The sequence below is a fragment of the Motacilla alba genome, chromosome 1 (genome assembly GCF_015832195.1).
Source record: "Motacilla alba alba isolate MOTALB_02 chromosome 1, Motacilla_alba_V1.0_pri, whole genome shotgun sequence".
Taxonomy (NCBI): Eukaryota; Metazoa; Chordata; class Aves; order Passeriformes; family Motacillidae; genus Motacilla; species Motacilla alba.
This window is the reverse complement of record NC_052016.1, coordinates 66049496-66056598: the sequence shown is the minus strand read 5'-3', so window position 1 is coordinate 66056598 and position 7103 is coordinate 66049496.

Sequence of the window (7103 nt, the reverse complement as noted above, 5' to 3'; positions counted from 1 at the left end):
CCTGTTTTCAAATGTAAAAATAATTTACATAAATAGCAGGAGCTTAAAGTGATGCTGGTATAATGATGCTTCACAATTTCTTTTTTTATTACCTCTGTAAGCATTCATGTTCTTCACTGGTCCTTTGCCTATCAATAGGTTTACTAAGTTTCATAAGTGTTCCTTGGAGGTTACCAGATGGGGATGGCACTGAGTGGAGTGAAAGTACAGACATATCACTGTTGAACTGTCAAAGAAAATAACAGCAGAAGACTTGAACCTGAGGTAAATGTTGCATCTTAAACAGAAGCAGCTTGTTTTGCTTCCTACTTCTAAGTTAAGAGAAGCAACTGGTTTTGTGGTATTAGCTTTAGGAATACTTAAGAAAATAATTTTGAAATTTAGTAGAAAAATCCTAGGTGAGTTTCATTTTCAGACAGCTAGGTCTTTGATTATAAAATAGAATGAAACTTCTGTATCAGATTTACAATGGAGGTCACATTTCAGTTTCAATACTGGAATGACTATGGTTGTCCATATTTTATTTCCCCTACCAATCCATAAAATGAGTCAATCATCTGCTTATAAGATGGTGCCAATTATATAAATAGATCACACAGTATGTAAGGGAAAATTTCATTGGATCACTTTGTGAACTCCACAAAGGATATGTGGATGCTCATAATAGTGGTCAGTTTATGCTGGGGTACATGGTGAACTTCAAACTGAAGTTTCACTGCAAAATGAAGTTTCGGAAGATAAATTGCATAACTAGTTCTTAGCATGCACATGAACAACTAAACAGTCTATTCATACTAGGGCTCATCACATCTGTAATCCATCCTGTAGGGGGTCAGTGCTAAAATTAAATTACACCTGCCTACCATTCTCAATCAAATCAGGCTGTGAACTGAAAAATAAAACAATTAAAATTAGAGAAAGGACAGCCTCCCACTGTTTATGATCTCATTCTATTTGTGAAGGGTAGGTGGAAATTCACCCATGGTGAGCATTTGGTTAATGTCAATTTTTTCTTGTTATTACAGCTGGGGCTTATTTTATGAACTGTTTGCAGCTCTTTCTGCTAAGAATAGGTAGATACCAATTTAAACTTCCTGGCGATATTTCAAGCCAAAGTATCATTAGTAGATAGTTATTATGCTGCACTTTATTGTAAGAGACCCTGCCATGAAGCCAATCTATACAAATATAAATAAAGACAGTTAGAATTACCTTCCAAATGGCTCTATTGGAGGTTATTCATGTTTGGTTTAGCAAAACAAGCCAAGCTATTTGCAAGAAAATTTAGTAGTTTTAGGAACACTGAGTTAATGAGACTTTCTACAACTCCTTATCAGGTTAGACTGTGACACTTAGAGAGAGATTGGGGATCAATTTTGCCTTTTTGCCTCAGTCCTAAGTAAGGGAAACTTGTAGTTCTCCCTTGGCTTCCAAGGAATATAATTTCTTCTTATCACTACTCCCTCCTCTGCTATGCAGTTTTTTAACAAAACAATCTTCTCCAAACACATTCCCTCACAAACAAACAAACAAACAAATAAGAAAAGAGAGAATTAGATACAAAGATACAAAATTCCTTGTCTTCTAATGACAGAAATAGCTGATGTATGAGGCCACATAACGATGATTTGGTCATCCTTCTCTATGTACTCTCCTAGTTACCCATCACAGGGTTTTTATCTCAGCCTGTGAAAACTGTCAGACCAAGCTGCCATAAAAGTTTTCACTAGGAATCCCAGAGTCTCAGGGAAACTGGTTATACCATTTCCATGATCTCCATCTCAAACTTATGAGCTGATAGTGTGGCTGCAGCTGTTACACAGTTGATATTTCATTCCCATATTAGGAAAGATTTCATCACTGAAATTGTTGTCGAGCTCTGGAACAGGCTGCCCAGGGAAGTGGTTGAATCACCAGCCTTGGAGGTATTTAAAAGATAATGTTAATGTGGGACTTAGGGACATGGCTTAGTGGTAGATTTGGCAGTTGCTGGATTCAACTGGTTGATCTTAGAGGTCTTTTGCAACCTAAACTATTCTATGATCTATGATCCTGTCTGCTGTTTTGACACCAGTATGGAATATCAAGATCTTGTTTTGGCTGTGAATCTCAATGCTAAAGGTGTCTATCTATTGTCAAAGTCACTAACATGTTCAGGAGTGCCCAGCAGTGAAATTTTACAAGGTTACTAAAGTGTGACCACTGAATGTTGTGCTGCAAAGGGTTAGCTAGGCTAGCCTCACAGTTCAAGATATATCATTAAGGAAACTACATCCAGCCACATTTTCTGGTCCCAAACACAAGATACAGCAGTGTCTGAAAAGAAACAACCCCCTCTTTGTCCCTAAGCCAAAACCTGGTAAACAGTATAGAGGATCATTTGCCAGTGCTTGTGCCTTGTGCACTGGTTCAGTCTAGTCTGCTAGCAAAGCCACAGCCAGAAATTTTCTATATGTGTGACACAAGGCATAGCATTTGTCCAAGGTTCATTGACCCCATGGAAGGAAAAAGTGCTTTAGCAGAGTTGGAAGCATTACCATAACAACAGAGTTGCATTTCTTCTTGGTTACAGTTTTTTAGGCAATATCTTGTTGAAATAGTTGTAGTGCCTCATAATGATGTTCTTCTAATTCACTTGACTACCTAGACAGACACCTGTCTAAAATACAGGGGTTTGGTCCAAACTAATTGTCAAGTTTACTTTGTCGCTCCGTCAATTCTTCCTGCCTAATTTAACTACTACTTTTTAGTCTGGAAAGCATCTCTGGATGTCTGTGTCCATTTCTGGCCACTATCTAGACACTGACTTTCAGACAATTAAAAGTAGCTGAAACGGGAAGAGGCATGGGGAAAGAAATGGTTCTGAAAAGATGAGACAAAGAGAATAGAATCAGTCTGGTTCCACAGCTTCAAAATCTAAGCTGTAAGGCTGGTATCTAAGAAAGTCCTTTAAGGATAAAAATGTTTCTTTCTAAACATCTGAAGGTTAAGATAGCAAATCTAGCATGATTAACTCAGACATTTAAGCAGAATGGTTCAGATATCTTGTTCTGGCATTGTAACACATAAAGTCAAATTAGATGCCTGGGGATTGAATACATAAAATGGAGGAAATTTACTTATCCAGTTGGGAATTACTGGATTAATTCAGTAAGAAAACTTACTGAAGTAGGGTAAGGAAACTGCTGTTTACATTAGATTTGCTCCTTTAGTTTAGTTTGCTCCTTTAGTCCTACCTATCTGGTTTTTGAAATAACACCTCTGCAAAAATGACATTTAAAATTTATCTTATTCTATCAGTGCTTGGTTGCTTTCTTTCATCAGGTGCTCACACCACCCATGCTTAAACTGGGAGAAGTGGGTGCTAGGATCTCAGCTACACATGCAAAACTAATATTCCTGTAGAAAAAGAGTTTCCTTATTCTCCACCATTCACCTAAAAGCTGGGATGAGATTAGATTCAGGAAGAATTAGGAGAACAGACATCTGAAGCAGACAGAGAAGTAGAGAAGCAATTATGTGAGTCAATAGGAGCCAAATAAAGAAAATTGTTGGGAAAAATGTTGTGATTGTATGTTTTGCAGAAAATATATATATATAATTCCTAAGGAATATAACAAGAGCCCAAACTGTTTAATGTGTGTGAATGTGGGTGTAAAACAGTGGTATCAATATTCAGAGAAAAATGCTTTCTCATGTGCAAAGCAAAAGCATGAGAAAATGAGGGTCTAAAATGACCTCCACGGTTACACAATCCATCAATGAGTTTTCTTAATAGCACTGGCAGGGATTTAGCAGCTCACACAGCTTCAGAAAAAGAGGAAGGAATTTGTTTTTATTTCTATTACACTTCAAGGGAGGGGGAACATACAGAAAATCTTATGGAAGACAATGCAGGCAAGTTTGATGAAAGGAGAGGTAGCAATGAAGATGTTGATATGAGAGGGAATGATATAAAAATAGCAAAAGAAATTTTGTCACCAGCTGGTTTCTTAAAGAGATATTAGACCTTAACAAAATCCTGCATCTAACAAAGGAAAGAAGGGTGTGTTCTTTTCACTGAGATAGTAGAAAAGCAGCAAGAGAAAGTACATGGGAAACCAACAGTGAATAACAAAATATCCTACTAAAGGATAAAATACAACAAAGGAAAATGTGATCTGAAATGCAATGAAGCTTTAGAAAGTGTGAGGAATGGGGACAAAAAAGGGAGGTCAAAGCAGTCATACTTAATCTTCTTTTTTGAAAGAGTAATTAAGATATTCCATGGAGAAGGTGAAAGGCTGGAAAACAGAAGTGTTTTAAGAAGGTGTCAAATGCTGTAATTAAGCTAAGGACAAAGGTAGGCATATAACTTGATTTTGTGATATTCTGGTTACAGGGAGTGGCAAGGCGATTGAATTTTTTTTTATTACCCTACTACCAACACAATTTACTTTTTAAATTTAAGAAGTAGTACTAGCTCCATTAAATTTATTCTGCTCTTTCTAGTGCAGAGCACATCATATTTACTTAAATATATTCAGATGATTTAGCCAAATCTGTCAGGCAGATGATATGTTAATACTTCAGTCTTCTAAAACTTTGTATGGTTGCGGCATTATAGCTTACATGCTTACAGTTATAATTTAATACTGATAAAATGGAGTATAAGAACTACCAAACTGGAATTTTTGCTCCTTTTGCTTCACTAAGTAGCCATGTACAATTGAAAGTTACTATACAAGGTGAGAAACAGAAGACATTTGTACCAAAATGAGATTTCAAAAGACAGATGATGTGTAAGTCAACACAGGCAGGTGGCCAGATCAGCCCCAAACCCAAGGCTGAAATGCAAAGAAAAATTTATTTCATTACCTTGCTAACTGGAGGATCCCCAAAGAAACACCTGGGCAGCAGAGACACGAGGGGGAACACAAGCAACACCAGGCTCGTGGCAGACTCTGGGGCTGCAGTTTGCACCCATTTACCAAGGCCCTGCACACACGTAGTTTACCACCATGCCCTGATCTCCTCTGTGCTTTTTATATCTTTGATCACTCACCCAACAGGGAGCTCAAACATGTCAGTGAGAGCACCTCCAAGTCTCTATAAATACCTGTGTTATCTCTAGACAGGGACTCTACTTCACAAAACAGACAGAGGCATAATACATGGGGTTTCCCACACTCTCACTCTCTGGGCTTCAGCATCCCAGCTGCAAGGTCACTTGAGCTAATTTACCACCTTCCCTGCCATTCTTCCACTTTTAACCATTTTCTCCCTACAGATGATGTTTTTTAAAAGGATGGAAAGGTCTGAAGAATACTGAAAATGTATCTAATTTTGCAGATGATTGACATAAGTCAAAAGAATGGGTGCCATAATTAAGGATGTCCCCAGACATGCTGCTATGAGCAAATCACACTCTTAGAAGGGGTTGCAAGAGAATCTTAGTTGTTCAGCTCCATCCTGATTCTCATAGACTTCAGTCATCAGAAAGAGATTCCATCTGACAGATGTGAAGATGGGACAGCTTTGCCTTGGGTATTCTTTACACACTACATGCCCGAACCCTTGGAAATCTGGTATGAAGAGGACAAATTTTGCAAGAGACTAAAACAAAACAAAATCATCACACTCTCCAACTTAAGAAAACACGCTGCTGATTTCAGAGTGATGTTACACCTTAACAATTTCCAAATACTTCTTGTCTTAGAATTTCAATAGCTGGATGATCATCCCTCCAAGAATACTGCTTGCTATCACTAAGTTTTGTAGAAATTAAACCACCCAGATTAACACCTTTTTTCCCTTTTTCTTTTCTTTCTGCAAGCACCTGTCATTAATGACTTGACAAAGTCAATAAGTAAGTTACTTTTAAAGAACTGCAAATCTGCACGTGGTTATTTGGCAAGATAATCAAATTGTGTTTATATTTTAGAGAGCAAAATAATGGGCAATGAATTTCACTGCTGCCGGCAGTCAAAACTTCTCTAATACACTTCTATTTCTGCATTAGTTTAAGGTGAAACATGACCAAATCTCTTCCAAACAAAAGGTGTTTCTGTCAGTGGACTGTTTCACTGAGATAAGAATAAAGGAAAAATAAGTCTTTATGCTTTTAGCACAGATTGTTTACCTTGTGATAGATGTAGGCAAGTCTATCATTGGGGAAAGTTGCATTTCAGTTGACATGATTGAAAATATATTAAATTCCTTCTTTTCTTTTTTTTTTCCTTTTTTCTTTTTTTAAGTAAAGTATGATCAGAGTTAACTCTTTCAGTTAAGACCTGTTTTAATGCATTGGCCTGGCTTTTTCTGTTGCTTGGTTGGGTTTTTACAAAAAAAACAAAACGTATCTGTAGCTGTAAAATGCAGTCTCTTTGCTCCCAGCTTAGTATCAGATTTTAACAATTACACAGTCATTTCTCTTCACTGACAGTTAAAGTCACAGGGCACAGCTGCCATTTACTTTACTGAGACCAGGATTTGAACTGCTTTTTCTGGACTGATCCAGCCTGGAGTCTTCTGTGTTGTCTCTGTTATTCACCTTTCACAACCAAATACCACAATTCCTTCCAAAGGATGCCAGCAGACTCCTAGGGAGCTTCTGTTATTCCTAAGCACAAGCCGTAGGTTTAGAACCACTTCTGCAGAAAATAAGGATAATCCATGCTTGGAAGGTCATGAAACTCTTAGGCTTCCAAATTTAGAGATCTCAGACTTAAAGGTTAGTGCTAAATCCTGCAAACATACTTAAAATTTTACATCCGTCAGTTCTGTTGCTTCAGTGGCTTTACCGTTCTTAAGTTAAGCATATCAATGTGGCTTTACACAGTCAGGGTTTAAAGAGACGAAGTGAAATTGAAAAATTTGGTATGATGAAAGGAAGCATAGGTTCTTAGTAAAATGTGTGAGTACATAGGTGTCCATTTGGATTTTTTTGAGTGAGCATGCACAATTGCACAAGTGGTGGATGAAACATGTCACTCCATGATCCAGCCCCAATAGCCAGCCTGATTCATCTAACTGATAACAAGAGCAGTTTCGTGAAAAATCCAACCCATCCTCTGTGCCTCTTGACCAGTAATGCTCACAAGGTGTGGGCACTTCAGAGAATG